This window comes from Lactuca virosa, chromosome 4 (assembly GCF_052849685.1).
Source record: "Lactuca virosa cultivar CGN04683 chromosome 4, Lactuca_virosa_CGN04683_v6, whole genome shotgun sequence".
NCBI lineage: Eukaryota > Viridiplantae > Streptophyta > Magnoliopsida > Asterales > Asteraceae > Lactuca > Lactuca virosa.
This window is the reverse complement of record NC_136429.1, coordinates 147,819,118-147,838,182: the sequence shown is the minus strand read 5'-3', so window position 1 is coordinate 147,838,182 and position 19,065 is coordinate 147,819,118.

Genomic DNA, 19,065 nt, shown 5'->3' with positions numbered 1-19,065 from the left:
TTACCAATTTATGGATCTTAAATAGTTCATTCATCAGATGCTCCTGACTATTCCATAGATAAGGTTATTATCTAATCAAGTACACAGTCATCACTCATCACATCTATTTGACGTTGTTTTGTATGTTAAGATAGACTAGAATCTTGATGATGATAAGAATAATACTCCTTTAAGGAGTAAATGCACTCAAACTAGCACACTTACACACTTTAGAAAAGAAAATGGAATCAAAGAACTTTGATAGTGTAGTCACATTGTGGATTTGTGGGCAAATTTGTTGTGTATCTTATTTGACAGTTCTTTAGTTCGATGTCCCTTTTGTAAACTTAAAGGATGATAGCTAATTTCTAATTATGGGCTACCAATTGTTCAGAGTGTAGGTAAATCAGCAGTTTTGAACAGTTTGATTGGGCATCCTGCTCTGGTACGACCTTCATTTTTCTTTATTTTCATATTCAATATGGACATATATATTCACTTTATGTTTTTTCTAATTCATTTTGATAACACAACAAGTCATTTCTGTTGAGAGAAAAACTTGAGACACACTTGAACAAACGTTAGAACAAGTATAGTTGCGGAATAGTTTATCTCAAAGGATCTAAAAGCTCAACAATAATAATAAGTTAACGAGTTAGATAATTAGAGAGTTACTTGTGGAAATGTAAGGAAATATAAATGACAACAGGTGTTATATCAAGTATACACATAAGTTGATTCATAACATGGAATGCATTCAGACCAAGTTATTAAGTGAGATCAAACTTAGTGATTAAGTCACGAATGAATTGCTCCGAAGAGAAATAATATTCAGTTATGTTTAAGTGAACTTTGACTGTAAGGAGAGATTCGAGATGGATAATCAGATAGAAGTGAGAGATGTAATTGATAGCATAGAAGATATGTTTAATAAGAAAGATTGAGCTCTATATATAGAGACTCAAGAATTACATTGGATCAAATCTCTAAGAGTAGTCATGCAAGGCATACTGGACAATAGAGAGTACTACAACAAAAGTAGATAAAGTTAAACTAAGTAAACTAGTAAGTAAAAGAACTGCGGTTGATGATGACTTCTGATGAGGTTGCTGATGAAGGTTGACTGCGGATCCTTGAGAGCTGCGGTAGCTCAAGTTCAAGAGGGTCACTTTTTTGATTCAACAATTTCCCCCTAAGTGAGCTCTTTAACTTCTCTTCAGTTATCAAGTTTTAGGAACTTGATGAGAATCCACCAAAACTTTCTGATATTTTCCAACCAGGTGATCCTCCTTAAAATTTCTAACTTGACGTCGGCAGTCGTGTGTTTTGATCTTTCAACTGCGGTTCGACAAATTTCAAGTTGCTTCCTTGTGAGACGATTCATGGCAGTCATTGGAATGAAGTATTTGGTTTTATCGACCTTTCTTTTGAAAATGACTCCAAGTTCTGGGAAGTTTGTTGCACCTATGGATCTTTCTTGATAACCTTCGGTAGGCATCGGTGCAGGGTCAAGTGGTGGTAGATCGAACTTTTTGGCAATTGTAGGGTAAATGTCTGCATCAATCTTTGCGAAGTCACAGACGGTTTCCCTTAGAAATGTGCTTACCCTTTCAAGTGCTATCTTCATCTTTGGATACTTCTCGCTTTTGTTTTGGAACACCTTTGCTATCAGGAAGACTTCTTCTGGATTCATACATGGGAAGTCAGCTTGGGTGCGGACGTAGTCCTGTTTCCTTCTTGTAAGAGTATACTAGATAAAGTCAGCTTTCATGAATTTCCGGGGCTTGAAGTTCTTGACTGCGGATGGTCTATCATTAGACCATATTTTCTCTATTGAAGAAGCATGTTTGGCATAGAATATATTGAGTCTTTTGAATTCCATGGGCAGTCTCTTGTGATCAGGTAGGCTATGGTCAAACTGCTCAAATACAGTGAAGTATTTAGCATTTGGGGAGATTGGAACATCCCAGTAACCATCAGAAGGGGGTTCAGCATAAGTAAGGTAGGGTTTGTAGTCATCATCCAGCAGTCTTCGGTGAGGATTGATCCAGGAATTGACTAAGGATTCATCCATGGTGATGTCGAATCTGTTTTCTCTCCAGATGAGTTCAGCAAATTTGGCTGCTTTCCGATCTGCTTTCTTTTGTTTCGTTGTGGGAGAGTCGTTGGAGTGTTCGGATGACATGTTGGATGCTAGATTCTTGAAGTGGGGAGGAGTCTCCGGTCGCTCAGGAGAAGATTCTTGAATGATTTTCTGTTGTGGTGGTGTCTGATGACTTGGATTCCTGTGAGATAACGGCGGAGAGGGAATGTTTTCATTGATGACAGGGGGGCTCCTATGTTGAGAGACACTGTTTGAATGATGGTCTTCATCACTTCCCCCTCTTGTGGAATGCAACACCGTAGCATCCTCAAGCCATTGCTTAAGACCATCGACTTTGGCACATACCTCCTGGAATTAAGCTTTAAGAGCATCAGCCAGCTGCCAATTGTATGGGATGGCGGTGTTGAAGAGTAGTCGATGAATCTCCTTTGTAAGTCGAAGAATCTCAGGACCATGAAAATTTGAAGACAAGGAGCGTTGAAGTCTGTTGATGGTAGATTGAAGAACCGAGATGGTGGACTCATAGGCTGTGTGAGTCTCGGCTATCAGCTTCTGTGAGTGAATTGACTGGTCCGCAATGGCTATTTGTAAATCTGCTTTGCTTGCGGATACCTCAGAGATAAGGCGCTCCGCAGCAGCCATAAATTACTGATGGTCAGCCTTGCGACTTGTGTCCAAAGAACGAATGCCCATTTCAACTTTCAAAGAAATTCGCTCAGCAGCCAGTCGTTCACGGGTTTCCAGTCTTTCAATTCTTTCAATTAAGAACTGCGGTCCTGGAATGTCTTCAGGTTGCGGTTGAGTGGGCTTTACCGCATCAAGAATCTGATCTACTTTGGCTTGTAGACTCAAAAATTCTTTTCTGGACACAGCGACCTTCTTTTTCTTCTTTTTCTCTTTTGGCTTGGAGGTTGAGTGTTGAGAGCCACTCGATTCTTCTTCCTCATCAAACATCATTAAATCATCATCAGAAGGGTTAGGCTGATTTACCTCATTGAGATCAAAGTCATCGAATCCGAAGGTAGGAGCAGAGCTAACTTCTATTGCGGTGCCCTCGTCTTGAGAATCTCTAACAGTTGGAGTTGGAGCAGGAGGGAGTTTAGATGTACCTTCACCACCACGAGTGGACTGAGCCTTGCGGATTGTCTCAGCCATTGTGGACATCCACTCTTGTACTTTCAGAATGGTGGCTACGGTATTGGCGTTATTGATTTCGTGCGCCCAATACTTGTCTACGGATTGAATCTCCTGTTGTTTCTGTTGAAGTTGCTTGATTTGCTGGTCCTTCCTTGCTTGAAATGCCCTACAGAAAGCAGAAAATTTCTTGACATCGGATTCAGAGACCGGATTGTAGTGTAACCATGAATCATTTGATTCGTCACCGTCAAATCCTTAGAATCGCACCGAGGTGTCCCTCGGGTCCACGGATCCTTGCACAATGGTGCTCACCGTGCCTAAACTGTTGGGTTTTGAGCATTCTAACACTCTTATGGTGTACATGCAACCCTGTAAACCTTGGATCTATGTTTTCTCTATTATACATGCAAATATTAACTATTCCAAGGTTTCATCCTAAATACCATATTATGAAGTACCTATACTACAAAGTTATAGTTAGATGACATACCTTTTGATGTAGCTTGATGTCTTCAAGCTTTAAGAGCTTAGCCCCAATAGTGTGGAAGCCTCAAATGGAATCACAAATCACCAAAAACACCTTGGAAGAACTTGAGAGAATATATATGCACACTAAAATCGGCCCACTCTTATTTTCACACACTTGTGCCAATTTTGTGAGCCAAGGACCCCTTTATATATTATGGAGGATTAGGGTTACATCCATGTAAACCCTAATACCCATGACCTTTCATTTACATAGGATTCATGGGTTAAAAGCTCCATGGACCATCCATGAAAGCTTAGCCCACTCTAAATGAACTTGGCCCATTCCATATATATAAGAGTCCATATTTAATTAGTTCTTTTTGATCACTTAATTAATTCTAAATTAATTCTTGATCAATAATAATTAAATAATATGATTCCATATTAATATATTAGAACTTATAATATATTAATATAAATCATAAATATACTATTCTCAAAAGACTATCCATATAAATTGTGCCGGTGAAGTGCAACCCAAATGGACGATGCCGGGTCGGGTCAAGTACATACCAAATATAGTTATGGACTTAGACATTAATCCAACAGTCTCCCACTTGGATAAGTCTAAAACTATTATTGAGTATGACTTCAAACCTAACTGGCAATCGTAACTCTTAAAGTCGCTGTCGAACTCTGACCTTGTCAATGACTTGTCCATTAGATAAGGGATCATATATTCCTCCATTCTAGATATCATATGGACTGAGACATGGATTATAATCATTCTCTCTGTCCATTTGTTGTTTCCCGATTTTCGATTTATAATGACTGACTGATTGAACAAATCAAATCAGTCCTGGCTTGGCCAAGCACTCACATGTGTCATCGCTAAATCATCGACGGGCCCACAGATATCGCTTTTATCCCGAAGGTAAAAGGAATGGATAAACTTCGACTCATATGGCTTGTTCTACTACTTGTTGAATCATACACAAAGGCACGTTTTATAACATCAAGTTACCAATGCGTTTTCGTGCAATCAATGTATAACCAACTCATAGTAACAACTCATATCTCTAGGTTTGACGAATATAAGATATTATCGTCTCATGATCACTCGTGATAAAATCCATGAAGTGATTCAAATGAGCGCGGGTTGAATCCAATACTCAGAACTTATGAGCACTCATGACTGTTGTAGCACCACTTTGTCCACCAACTTGGACCTCTACAAACCAACCCATGACAGTCTTGATTCATATCTACTTCCAACATATGACCGACTGTGGATGGTTTGAATAACTTAATCATTCAGGAAGAGCGACTTAGTTATTCTGGAAGTCAAAACATGCAAAGTGAAACACAAGAATAAATGAATCAAATATGGTATCAAACCCTATGAATATAAATAAACACTTTTATTTATCACCATACTGATTACTCATTATTCATTGTTTCGGTTTTATCAATTTTATACTTGAATTAAAAACACTAGTTGTCCCATGCTCCAAGCATGTACACTATGTTTTTCTTAAACAATAGCTTTGCCATACACCAAGTATGCACTCTATGTTTGTCTATGATCCTTACTTTGTGAAATAAACCAATTGAACATAATTTCAATGATTCTAATTTCACACTCCCAAATCCTTATCGAAAAATGTGAGAATTTCAAATTCCTATCATTTATCGAAATCTTTTTAGATTTTAAACTTATATGCACTGACCCTCCTGTAATGAATATGTACAAAGTCACAAAGACTTGTCAACAGACATTATAAGGTATTCCAATGGAGATCAACTCCATGGAAACTAAGTCTCATATTCAAAGTACATTGCTTTGGACATGCTTCTTGCATTAAGTTTTCTAATCTTACACAGATAACTTCCACCTATGGAGACAACTCCATATTCTCATTTTGACTATCACTTCTGAATAAGAGATGCCTCTTTTCAGAATATGTCAATATGGTCCTTCCAAAATTAGCACTATACTTCCAACTGTCCTTGAGCAACCAATCTTTGGTAAACCTCAGATTGTCCTCGACAATTGCTTAATCATTTTAGTCATATCCAATTCTAGACCTTTTCCCTTCTTAATGCCTCTGGGCATTTGGAAAAATTTAGAAATGACAAATATTATAGCACATGCAATCGATCCTGTACCCAAAGCAAATGGTACACGATTCATGATGTCTCACATAAAGACATGATTCTAGACCAGTCTTTTGCTACAATATTTTTATTTGCCATGTTTTCAAAATTTGACTATGAAGAGGGATGCCGTAATCATAATCAAATTTTGAGAACGCAATATATAGAATTTCCTTAAGTTGAACCAATCCAACATGAAATTCATATATATATTCTTGACAAAAGATGATTAAGGTCTCAATCTAAGCCTTTAGAACTGAAATGAAGTATATCCTCTCCCTTAATTATAGCAAAACAACTTTTTCAATCCCTGTAGCCTCACGAATTGAAACTTTTGTTTTCTATAATTAACATTGCTAACTTGCAACACTAACAATAATTATCATGCAACCACTAACATGATGATTATTAGCATAACACTTATGCTCCCACTAGCTTTGCCATGTACTCAGAAATCAGCTGGACTTCTAGAAATCAATACTTTATTGACTTTCTTACCAAAGTTCAGATTTCTTATACGAGATGCTTCGATAAAACTTTATCAAAATCATACACCTTTCCTTAGATAGCATGCATGTGTGTCTAAACAATTTCAGAACTATGAAAAGGGATGCCATAATCATAGTCTCAATTGTTTAGACCTTTTGCCATCTGCTTCAAATCTACTTGGTGGAAGTGTTTCCTCACCATCATGAATCGGAGAGAAACCTTATGACCCTTAGATTTTATGGTGTATGTGTTCTTATCCATGTGAATCGTCAAAACCATAGTCACAAGACAAGGATAATGACAAATCCAAACTCATATGGACTGAACTTATGCAATCTTAACTTCTTGCCACCTGGCAGTACAGGGCCTGCCATTGCTTCCAAGTTGTTATGCAACCAATTGAGAACTTTTAGAACTCCTATGCAAAGCCAACTTTAACTGGAATGGGCACAGAATATGTCAACACGATAGGTTATAAACCTCAAGTCGTGTGCTAGTGAAGAACCTCAGGTTTTATTCTTGATTAGTTCTTGAAATTCTTTTTAGGATCTTTAAGACTCCCACTATCCTCTTGACATATAAGACTATCTTGCCAAATATTCAAGAGATAGTGCGGATTCTTTATCAAGACAAACACTTCACACAATTGGCCTTAGTTGGTCTTTGTTTTATCCAAAACATCACAACTTACCAATTTCAAATGTACAAGAGTAGGACACTTTTACTCTTACATTTGACAAGTGTTTTAAGCCTTTCTTTAAGATATGTCACTCAAGTTACAATCTTGGAGTATGACTCTAAGAATTGTTTATGAACGAAGTATGACTCATCTTCCTGATCTAACCATTTCAACAATTCATGACTCCTCTTCTTAGTCATAAGAATGCACTAAGATGACCTTTAGAGGACTAATTGTGATATGATTTCTAAATCATTAAGATGATCACAAACATGATACTAAAGTACTCTCCCATCTTTTCAGTGGAATTTAGATACTACCACAAATGAAAGAATCAAATCCATTTTCCAATATTGTTGTCAGTGGAATCATATAAGCAACAATTTTCCACAAATGCCATTGTAAGGATACTTCAAATAAACAAAATTAAACAATTTTCTTTTATTTTAAAACTTTGCGGAAAAACTTATCCTTACAATCCACATGGAAAATTGTTGTTATCTATTCCTTAGCAATATATCATAACTTCTTAAGCAACTGCTCAAAATTCTGATGCGATCGAAATCCACCTTCGCGATCAGAATCAGCATATACTTCCTTTAAGATTTCTCTCTATTCTTTGATTCTTAAAACATCAACATGTGACCCAGTCACATCATGTAATGAGGATCTCAGAATAGAACTTAACAGAGTTAGATAATGGGCTCTACCTGATGTAGAGTCAAACTTATTGACTTTAACATCCATAGGTAAATTTTGCAGCTTTGCAATCAACGCCCCTTCCTTTGGCAAAATAAACATATGGACCCTTTGGTAATGGGACTATCTCAGACTTAGCCTTTCTCTTTACCATTTGGTCAACCGGGTTGACTATGGCCAATCCCTTTCCATTGGGAAGAGAATGCTCTTTCTGGATTTCCAGTGTCATCATTGTCACTGTCCATAAAGTTTTCGGGAAGTTGATCTTCTAATCAAATTTGCTTTACTATCGTTCCAAATCATTGCTGATTCAGCAGCACCAAGAAAATAGATATGATCATTAAGGTTCATGTCATAGTCTGTTTCATAGTAGTCCCAAAGGAACTCACTATGTGACTTAGAAAGTGATTGAACATCCAACTTTCTCAAGACTTTGACACCCAACTCTCCCGGCTTGTCAATATGTGACTTCATCTCTAAGATGTGATCACACATAGACCTTGCTTGCCATTAGGGCTTGAGTGACCTTGAACTTGTGGGTTAGGGAGAATAATTGGAGGAGGTGGAGGAAGTAATGTTCCAAGAGATTTGGGAAGATCATAGATGTCTGAACTAGACATCTTTTGGGAGATATTCAAGATAGTTGATCTAAAGTCCTTAATATAACACCCAATATGAAATATTAAGGCTAGGATCCAACAACCTATTTATAACTGGAAGAGGGATGCCGTAATCCGAGTTATAAAATAGTTGAAGGTAGGTAAATGACGATTTACCAATTTCCACCATGAAAAACGAAATAATTTAATTAGGTTTTTACTTGGATTTGAAACTCCTAGATCTTTTGAGATTCATTGACCTTTTCAATGGCATGTTTCAATCTCGAGTGTGCCCTTCAGGTTTTGTGACTGGGATGCCGAGGATCACAAAACAAGGTGTGAAGTAACCATGCAAATATACTTGGTACCCTTAATATTTACCCCTCAATCGATGTGTCGGTTAACCACACGAGCTCCACCGATACTATGATAAATATTAAGTTACCCTTTGCCTACTTTGTTAAATCCAGGTTAGTGTGCCGGTTAACCACACACGCTCCACTAACGGTTTAAACAAAGTGCAAAGTGTAATTTCATGGATTAGCACCTTATTCACATTTTCCTAAGTAACTAAGATTGGGAATTTATAAGTGTTTAGTTACTTAGTATTTATCATTATACTTATAATGAAGGGAGAATTATAGTCCTTGTCCTACCTGTTCGGCTAACGACCCTCCACCGGTCAAGGAAGCGGTGAGTGAGAGTGGACACCCATTAAACTGCCATTTTATAGGCAGTAACCTTATACCCCCCTTATAGACCGGCTTCGTGAATGAGGCCTACTAATGGTAGGACGACTTGCTCTTATACATATAATATATTAAACTTTTAATATTATAATAGTATAAGGGTGTATTTTAGACTTTAAAATACTTGGTGGTTTAATCTATTAATTAAACTAGACTTTTAATTTAATTAAACTGAAACCATATATTTATGGATTAATAATACTCTTTTAATTAAACGCTTTAATTAACTATTAATAAAGTCCATAAGAGTTAATTTGAACTATTCAACAAAACATCATAATTCCAATTATTAAACTCAAAATTAAAACCATTTAATTAATTGTTTAAGTTATGAACCCAAGAGTTTTAGAATTCAATTCTTTTTTTCATAAAAAACTTTTCTCAAATTCCAAAACTTGAGGGCAAGTTTTGTAATTCTTGAGAACCTTTGGATTTCATAACTTATGGAATTAGTGGTGTTTTATGATGAAACTTTCCATGTTCCATAACTTAAGAACAAGTTATGGAATTCTTTAAAACATTAACACCAAATTTTGTAACTCCATAAAAACTTTGAATCAAATTTTTTTTTTAAAAAAAAACTTTCATATCCATAACTTATGGAAGTTTCAAAAACCCTTAAGATCACAACTTTAAAAAAAAAACTTTTGAGCTCCAAAATTTTATGACAAAATATGTAACTCCTTAAAACATTTAGATCAAACTTTTAAAACTAATAAAATAATCATATCATTTTATCTTTTACTAAATTTGACCTAATTCAATTCATATAACAAACGATTCAAATTTTACAAATAATTCGTTTTTCACAAAACAAGGAATTATCTTAAAATTTGACAAACGTCATGTTTTTTTTTTCCTTTTTTATTCAACTTGAAAATAAAAGATTTGCATCATTATAACAGAAAACAACTCATGGCTCTGATACCACTGTTGGGTTTTGAGCATTCTAACACTCCTATGGTGTACATGCAACCCTATAAACCTTGGATCTATGTTTTCTCTATTATACATGCAAATATTAACTATTCCAAGGTTTCATCCTAACTAGCATATTATGAAGCACCTATACTACAAAGTTCTAGTTAGATGACATACCTTTTAATGTAGCTTGATGTCTTCAAGCTTTAAGAGCTTAGCCCCAATAGTGTGGAAGCCTCAAATGGAATCACAAATCACCAAAAACACCTTGGAAGAACTTGAGAGAATATATATGCACACTAAAATCGGCCCACTCTTATTTTCACACACTTGTGCCAATTTTGTGAGCCAAGGACCCCTTTATATATTATGGAGGATTTGGGTTACATCCATGTAAACCCTAATACCCATGACCTTTCATTTACATAGGATCCATGGGTTAAAAGCTCCATGGACCATCCATGAAAGCTTAGCCCAACCTAAATGAACTTGGCCCATTCCATATATATAAGAGTCCATATTTAATTAGTTCTTTTTGATCACTTAATTAATTCTAAATTAATTCTTGATCAATACTAATTAAATAATATGATTCCATATTAATATATTAGAACTTATAATATATTAATATAAATCATAAATATACTATTCTCAAAAGACTATCCATATAAATTGTGCCGGTGAAATGCAACCCAAATGGTCCATGCCGGGTCGGGTCAAGTACATACCAAATATAGTTATAGACTTAGACATTAATCCAACATAAACCACCTGTAAAAGATGTAAGTAGAGTAGGATTTGCTGAGCTTCCTCGGTCTCCTTGACCCGTGGTCAAGTCTGGCCTCGGCTCAGTTCTGGCAAGGGCGGAAGAATTGCCCTGCAGTTGGGAAGGTGTTTGCAGTGTTTGGGTTACAGACAAAAGAATGGAGTTCAACTCCTCAGGGGAAAAGAAATGTAGACGGTAAGCCCTGGAGACCTTAGGGCGAGAACCAGTTCCATCCTCTTGGGAGTGAGCTGGGGGTGAGTATCCACGTTCAGTTGAAACATACACACTTTCTGTGTCTGAGTGGAATTCGATGGTGGTATTGAATGGGTCTGCGGCCACCCCAAGGACTACCAGAGCCTTTTGAGAGGTTGCAGAATCAGTCCGGTCACGCATTTGGTCTGTGGGATTGGTCTTTCTTTTCTTGAGGATAGAGATGGGTTGTGCATCTTCATTAGAATCACTCATAGAGGGAGAGTGAGCTCGATTTTCGGTTGATTCGTCATCTGAGGACACAATTCGTTTCCGTTTCTTTGATGGTTCAGTTTGTTTGGGAGCATCTTTCTTCTTTGGGGTTCCATGTTTCTGGGTGATGTTGCGGGGGCCTTGATGGACTGAGGCTAACTGCTTGCGTCTTTTTGATAAAGACAAGTTGGATAGAGTGGTGGAGGATGGGACTGCGGTACTACCAGGGATGGTGAGTGTGGATGTGGTTTGTTTCGGTAGAGGCGGGGTAGGAAGGTATGGGTCAATACCTTTCGTAGCCTCTATATGGTCTGTGACATCAGTGGTTTCAAGTCCAAGGGAGGACAAAATATGGACTGGTAGCCGTCTAATGGGTCCAAAAACAGATTGATCTATAGAGGGATTATACCTTTTAAGATCTTTGGTGATGAAGAGGTTGATATCGTTGCCCATGCTAAGTCCTGCATCCGCATGAAGATCTGAGATGCATAGAGACCAGAAACGTGCAAAGGTGAGCGCGGTCGGGTTTTCTCTTAGACGTTCTTTAGGAATGTACTGCAAGAAGTCATCCCACAAGATCTGACCGTAGTTGACATCATGGCCAGTGAAAATACTCCACACTAACTCCAGTAGCTTGAGACCCATGTTAACAGTGCCTCCAGTTCTGCCTGACAGGCTGCGGATCACAAAGTGGCAAACGAACTGCCACACCGCAGGCAACTGATTTTTCTTGAATTCGCCTATGTCATTGATATTCTTTTGGTAACCCATTTGGTAGAGAGCAGAAAGAATGTTTGTTATGCTTGGAGTGAAAACCCTGGTTGAAGGATGATCTAACAGGTTGATGGCATTGAGGAATTTTTCTTTGGTCAGAATAACCAAAGAATCGTTCACCATATTCAGATGCACCTCTTGAAGATTTTCGAGGGGTCTATATGCAGAGAAGGCACATTTGAAGAGGGTTGAGAGAGGAACCACATCTGTGAAGGAATCGAAGGGACCAAACAGTGGGTGATTGGACAGGAACTTGATCATCAACTTGATCGGAGCATTATATGAGGAATGCTCTTCGAACACAGCCCTAAAATTGCTTGAAGCAATCGTTGGCATTTGGTTCCTTGAAGCAGAGTCTGAACCAGCTAGGTGTGCTGAGGCAGATGCCTTGGAATGTTTCTTTGAGATACCGGATTTCACTATTTTTGAGATTTGAAGAAAGTTGCAGGAAAACAGAGTACAAGAAGATGAAGGAGAAGAAGTTTGTCGATTTTTTCAGAAAGCGTAAAAACTTTCTTGGAGAAGAAGAAGGGGGTTTTATAGTGGCGGATTTGAAATGGTTATTGAATTTACCCTAAGTGAAATTAGATAAGGTAAAAACGTTTGGGTGTTTTCTTAGATTAGGAGAGGAAATCTCAGCCACAGATAAGAAAAGGTTTAATTTATTTTTTTGAGATTTTCCAAAAAGGGGTTATCATTTAATGAAATGTCAGTCCTTAAAACATCACGTCTGAAGAACGTGTGGTGAGGGGTTAATCTGTTGTATAAAAGGGGAAGATGTAACGGATTTGACATCTTGGGGTAATAGGAAGAGACAGTTTAAAAAAGGATTTTATATGGAAAATCGTTCTTTTTGTCATCATACCCAAAATAGGTCTGACACAAGGTTTATTCAAAAAGTGGAAATGGGACAGTGATATGTTACACAAGGAATGTTTTTTTTGAATGTTTTTCTTATTTAATGAAGGATCATTAAATAGCACATCATGTTTCAAGAGTTAATGAAACATTTGAGTATTCAATCAATGTGATTGCGGATTGAGGCTTCATTGCGGATGGATCTTTTGTCATTGCGGATGGATAAACTAAGGTATTATAGGATTTCGCACTTAAGGTCCTTTAAGTTACACTGGTTTAATAAAATGGATTAAACCTTTTACGGATTAGTTTCTAGTTTAGTTTACTCAATGTTCTATCGTTTAGACAACTTAGTTAATATATTGCTATCACCTCGCGCCTGCTAACCCAGATACGTGTAATCGCACTAAAGTTAACGCAAACCCGGAAAGATATATTATCATCTTTTATCACCTCGTGTCTGCTAACCCAGATACGTGTAATCGTACTAAAGTTAAAGCAAACCGGAAAGATATATTATTATATTTTATCACCTCGTGTCTGCTAACCCAGATACGTGTAATCGTACTAAAGTTAACGCAAACCGGAAAGATATATTATTATATTTTATCACCTCATGTCTGCTAACCCAGATACGTGTAATCGTACTAAAGTTAACACAAACCGGAAAGATATATTAACGTGATTTTTCCCGGTACTTAGTGTAGTATGTTCCTCTATGTACTTGTTATTGTATGTTCCTCCCTGTACTTGTTATGGTATGTTCTGTTTCTCATATAGTATGTTTTGTTTCTCATATAGTATGTCCTGACTCATGTATGAACTGACTCTTTGTATGCTTCATTGTACTAGAAGTAATGAGTAGTGTCTTCCTAAACTATACCTATTATAGTTTACTAATGTTTTACTTGAACTGTTATTGAAAAGACTCATTTATCTACTAAGCTATGCTTGTACTTTAAAAACGGAGTTTTGTAAAACTATAAAGTAACATAACTTTAAAATAGTTTTTGAAATGTTTTGACAACTTATAAATGACATAAGTAATCTTTTGAAAATGTTTATAACAAACAATTACACAATTATCATTGTGTTCAACTTGTATTCCCCCCCCCCCTTAAAAGCATTTAAAACAGTTTAAAAGATTGATTACGGGGTATGAACTCACCTGATGTGGGTGATTCAAACGAATAGGCGCGTAAGGATGAGAAGTTCCACGAATGAACTCCCGAGACACAACAGGTCCTAAATGACATATAATGGCATATATGTGTATGTAATTAGTGTCTAAACAACTAATTAAGAAGGGTAACACCCTTATAGACTAGGAAACTCTAGGATTTAAGGGATACAATCACGTAAGATTGCATAACTAGGGTGTATGGCCACCCTATAGAGTTTACGGTCCAAAAGGCATGACCATAAGTGTTTACGGTCAAGATGGTTTACGGTCCTATGTGTTCACGATCATATGGCTTACGGTCCTATGTGTTCACGGTCCAAGTGTTCACGGTCTAATGACCTTACGGTCATGGAGTTCACGTTCTAATGAGATCCAACCGTAAACTCATCAAATCTTTGCACAATGATGGTTTTCAAGGGCTTCATTCAAAGGCATCGGATTCTAGGGACCATGCTTAGCCTTAGGAAGGGTTTAGGGTCTCTAATGCACCTTTCATTAGAGTTTACGGTCCTTTGATGCCTTAGGAAGGGTTTAAGGAGGTTTACAGTTGCTAGGTAGTTTAGAACTTAAACTGACACTTCCAAATACTGATTCCTTTGATGCACTAGTCTCAGAATACTCAGAATAGACCCTAAACAGTGCTAAAAGATAGCAACACGAGTCTAACATTGATAGATTTGAACGTTTATACAAGCTAGAAATTTCAGGTTGTCACAGTTTCTGCGGTAGATAGTGATACACAATTTTGTTTTCTTGATGACCAGCTGACGAGTCTTCCACCCAGAAATTGACATCCACCGAAGGTGCTTTTTCAATCTAGTCTGCTTCCGACATGATCCGCATCATTGAATGCTTGTAGGCTGAAGTCATTCCCTGCGGGGTACTATAAGCCAAGAGTCATGCTACCCTTTAAGTATCTTAGAATCTGCTTGGCTGCGGTCATGTGTGACATTTTTGGGTCAGCCTGGTACCTTGCGCATACACCTGTTGCAAAGACAATGTCTGGTCGGCTTGCGGTGAGGTACATCAATGAGCCAATTATACCTCTATAAGTCTTGTGATCCACTGATTCGCCTGAGGGATCAGCAGATATCTTATATCCGAAGTCCATGGGGACCTTAGCCGAAGAACAGTTGTCCATTGAATATTTCTTTAACAGTTCAGTGGTGTATTTCTCCTGATGGATGAATATCCCTTGAGGGACTTGTTTCACTTGAAGACCTAGAAAGAAGTTAATCTCTCTATTCCTGCTCATTTGGAACTTGTTGGTCATGAGCTTAGCAAATTCATCCACCATTTTTTGATCAGTTGATCCGAAGATGATATCATCCACATATATTTGTACAAGCATAAGGTGATTACCATTTGCTTTTCTAAATAAAGTGGGATCAATCACTCCTCTTTTGTATCCTGACGAGACAAGAAATTCAGAGAGAGTCTCTTACCACGCTCTTGGGGCTTGCTTTAGACCGTAGACTGCTTTTTCAAGCTTGTAGCAGTGGTCTGGGAATTCAAGAGTTTCAAAGCCCGGAGGTTGCTGAAGATAAACCTCCTCTTTTAATTCACCGTTGAGAAAAGCACTTTTCACATCCATTTGATGACCCTTGATGTTCTTGTGAGCTGCGTATGCTAAGAAGATTCGGATGGCTACCATTCGTGTCACCGGAGCATACGTTTCATCATAGTCAATACCTTCAAGTTGACTATATCACTTGGCAACTAGCCTTGCCTTGTTTCTGACGACCTCACCGGATTCATCCAACTTATTCTTGTACACCCATCGAGTACCAACAATAGTGTGACCTTGCGGCTTCGGAACGAGTTACCATACTTTGATTCTTTTGAATTCTTCTAGCTCTTCTTGCATTGCAGATATCCAGTCTGGTTCTAGTAATGCTTCTCTGATCGTTCGGGGCTCGACCGAGGACATAAATGATGCGTAGTGATAGTGATCACATAAATCCTTGGAAGATCGAGTCTGGATACCTACGGATGGGTTGCCGATGATTTGACCTGGTGGGTGGTCCTTCGTCCAAACGTGTAGACGGGGTTGCAGATGAGCAGCTGTGATAGAGGGAATGTCTTCAATATCGGAAGACTCTGCGGTTGGAGATGGCAGTTCCCCCTGGACTTGAGAACATCCTGCTGAATTGTCTTGAACTGGAAAGGTGGGATTAGAGTTTTCTTGGGCAGATGGTGAAGGTTCCCCCTGGATTGCAGACGGGAGTTCCCCTTGAACCTGAGAAGGTTCCCCCTGGATTGCGGATGGGAGTGTGATAATCCTTGAGTCTGTTCTTGTGTCAATGTTCTCTATGTTTTCATCATCCAAGTCCGAAGAAACGTTTGATGGTTGAAATACTCCGCGAATAGGGATTGGAGCTGCATCTTCTAGTACTGGAACCTCGATGGTTGTTGTATGGTCCGGAGTTGAGTTTACCCCCTCAACCGGCTAGGTGGAAGTATTCAGTTATGCCTCATCGGACGGTGTAGGACCAGATACGTCAGCATGCTACTGTAGAGCTTTTGGGGACACAAGAACTTCGGATAACTTGGCTGTTTCTATAGGGTCGAAGAGATCGTCATAGTTTACTTCAACTAGGTTTAGTGGACCCGAAGAAGCAGGAATATCACTTTCTAGGATTGTTGTGGTTTCGGTTGATGGAGCGGTGTTGCGGATGTGATAGCCATCAAATTTCACATCGAAGCTTTTAATTATTAGCCTTGTGCGTCTAATGAGAACCCTATAAGCAACTTTGTTTGTTGAGTAGCCAAGGAAGATGCCTTCATTAGACTTCGGTGCAAATTTATTAAGATGATCTTTGTTGTTGATTACGAAACATCTACACCCAAATATATGGAAGAATCAGACATTTGGCTTGCGGTTGTTAAGGCCCTCATACGGTGTTTTGCTTAGACGTTTTCACACAATGCTTCGGTTCTGTACAAAGCAAGTTGTGGCCACTGCTTCGGCACTGAAGTAGAGAGGAAGGTGTGCGAAGTTGAGCATAGATCTGGCTGTTTCTACTAGAGTGCGGTTCCTTCGTTCTACTACCCCATTTTGTTGCGGTGTGTAGGGAGCTGAGAAGTTGTGAGTGATGCCCTTTGAAACCAAGAAACTATTTACGAGATGGTTAGTAAACTCGGTTCCATTATCACTTCGGATGCGTCGTACTGGTAACTTGATCTGAAGTTCAATTTCCTTGATAAAATTGATCAACATCTGCGGAGTTTCTGATTTGAGTCTTAAGAAAGAGACCCAGGTGAACTGTGTGAAGTCAACAACTATAACCAGTATGTATTTCTTGTGATGAAGACTGGCTACGGTAGATGGACCGCAGAGATCAATGTGCAAGAGTTCCAGTGGTTCAGAAATTGAGGAGTCAATCACCATGGTGACTTGCTTTGGATTGCTTTCCACATTCACATGCAGGACAGAGAGTATCATTGCTGAACTTGAGGATTGGAAGACCTCTAACTAGTTCTCCGGTGACCAAATTGTTGATGTATCTGAAGTTGAGATGAGCTAGCATGTGGTGCCATAGCCAGCTGACTTCGGATACAGCTTTTGATAGGAAGCATAACTGCGGTTTGCCTATGATCAGAGACACGTCCAGAGGATACATAGTACCTTCGGATCGGTACTTGATCAGACACGTGCTCCTATCGCTTGTCATTACATAGCAAAATTGGTCATCAAATTCAACTCGATGGCCTACCTTACATAGTTGATCAACACTGATCAATTTTATCAAGGAAATTGTTGCAAATTGGCCTGAAATCCCGAAGGCATTCTAACCTTTCGGTCATGTGCAAGGAGCAGGCACTGTCGATTAAGCATTCTTCTTCTTGTTCCTCCTTGCACAAGGCCCGAGAATTACACGGTTAGTTTAGGCATCCAAACTAGTTTGGAGCCTGGGACAAAAGATGAGTTTCTGAATGATGCATGAATCGAGGTTGCAGGGACTGGTTTCGTGTCAACTTTTAATCCTAGTCCTGGATTTTTGTGATTTTTTGGAGTGTTGCGATTTTTAGAAAAATTACGAGGTTTCTGAAAAGGATCAGATTTGACATGAGATGACCCATTTTGACAACTACATTGACATTGACATGCTGAAATTTTGTCTTTTGCTCTGACACTTTGTTTGGTCAGCGGTCTAAATGATGAGGTAGGCTTGTGACCGGTCCGAGGTTGGTAAGATCTGACATTGGTGCTGTTGGAATTTGAAAAAGTTTGTTTCGAAAAAGATTTAGCATGTGTAGATTTTTTAGACCTTTTTGTTGGGTTTGGTAAAATGCCCTTCCACTTGTTAAAATTTTGATGTGATTTTAAAAGTGTTGGAGTGGGTAAGATACCCTTCCATTTTGGATCATCTGAGGAATAGATTTGAAAACCATTGCTTCGAAAAGACCTTACACTCTTTTGGGTTGTGTCAGATGAGTTAGGAATGACTGTTGAAACTGTACATTCCTTTTTGCATGTTTCCTTGATGGGAGAGTTTTTTGAAAAATAGTGAGAGAAAACAAACTTTTCTGGACTCTTAGATTTTGGAAATCTGATATGTCTTTTCTTTTTAGAAAAGATTTGTCGATTTGTGCCTCGGGATCGAATTTCCTCTTTGAAAGCCTTTTTTGCTAAGGTTTTTGGAGAACCGCAGTCATTAGTGTTCAGATGCGGTTTCTTGGAAATCTTTGAAATTTTTTGAAAACGAGGGCTTGATTCATGCGAACTTGAAGATTCAGGGTTTTGAGAGCATTGACCCACTTTAAAGTTTTCTGTGGGTAATTCATCATGAATTGGCTGAAGAGTCACAGAGCCTTTTATTGAGGACTGCAGTAAGAATGATTTGACTACCGCAGAGTAAGACTGAGTTGGGACTTCAGTGGGACTTTTGTGGGACATCTGCGGCTCATGACTACAGTGAGAGACACTGCGGTCTGAGGGCAGAGATGGGAAGTCCTGTGAGACTTCGGGACTCTCTATGATAATTTCTTCATCAACAACTGATGAAGTCTGAGAATTTGGATAGATTGTGCCACAGAT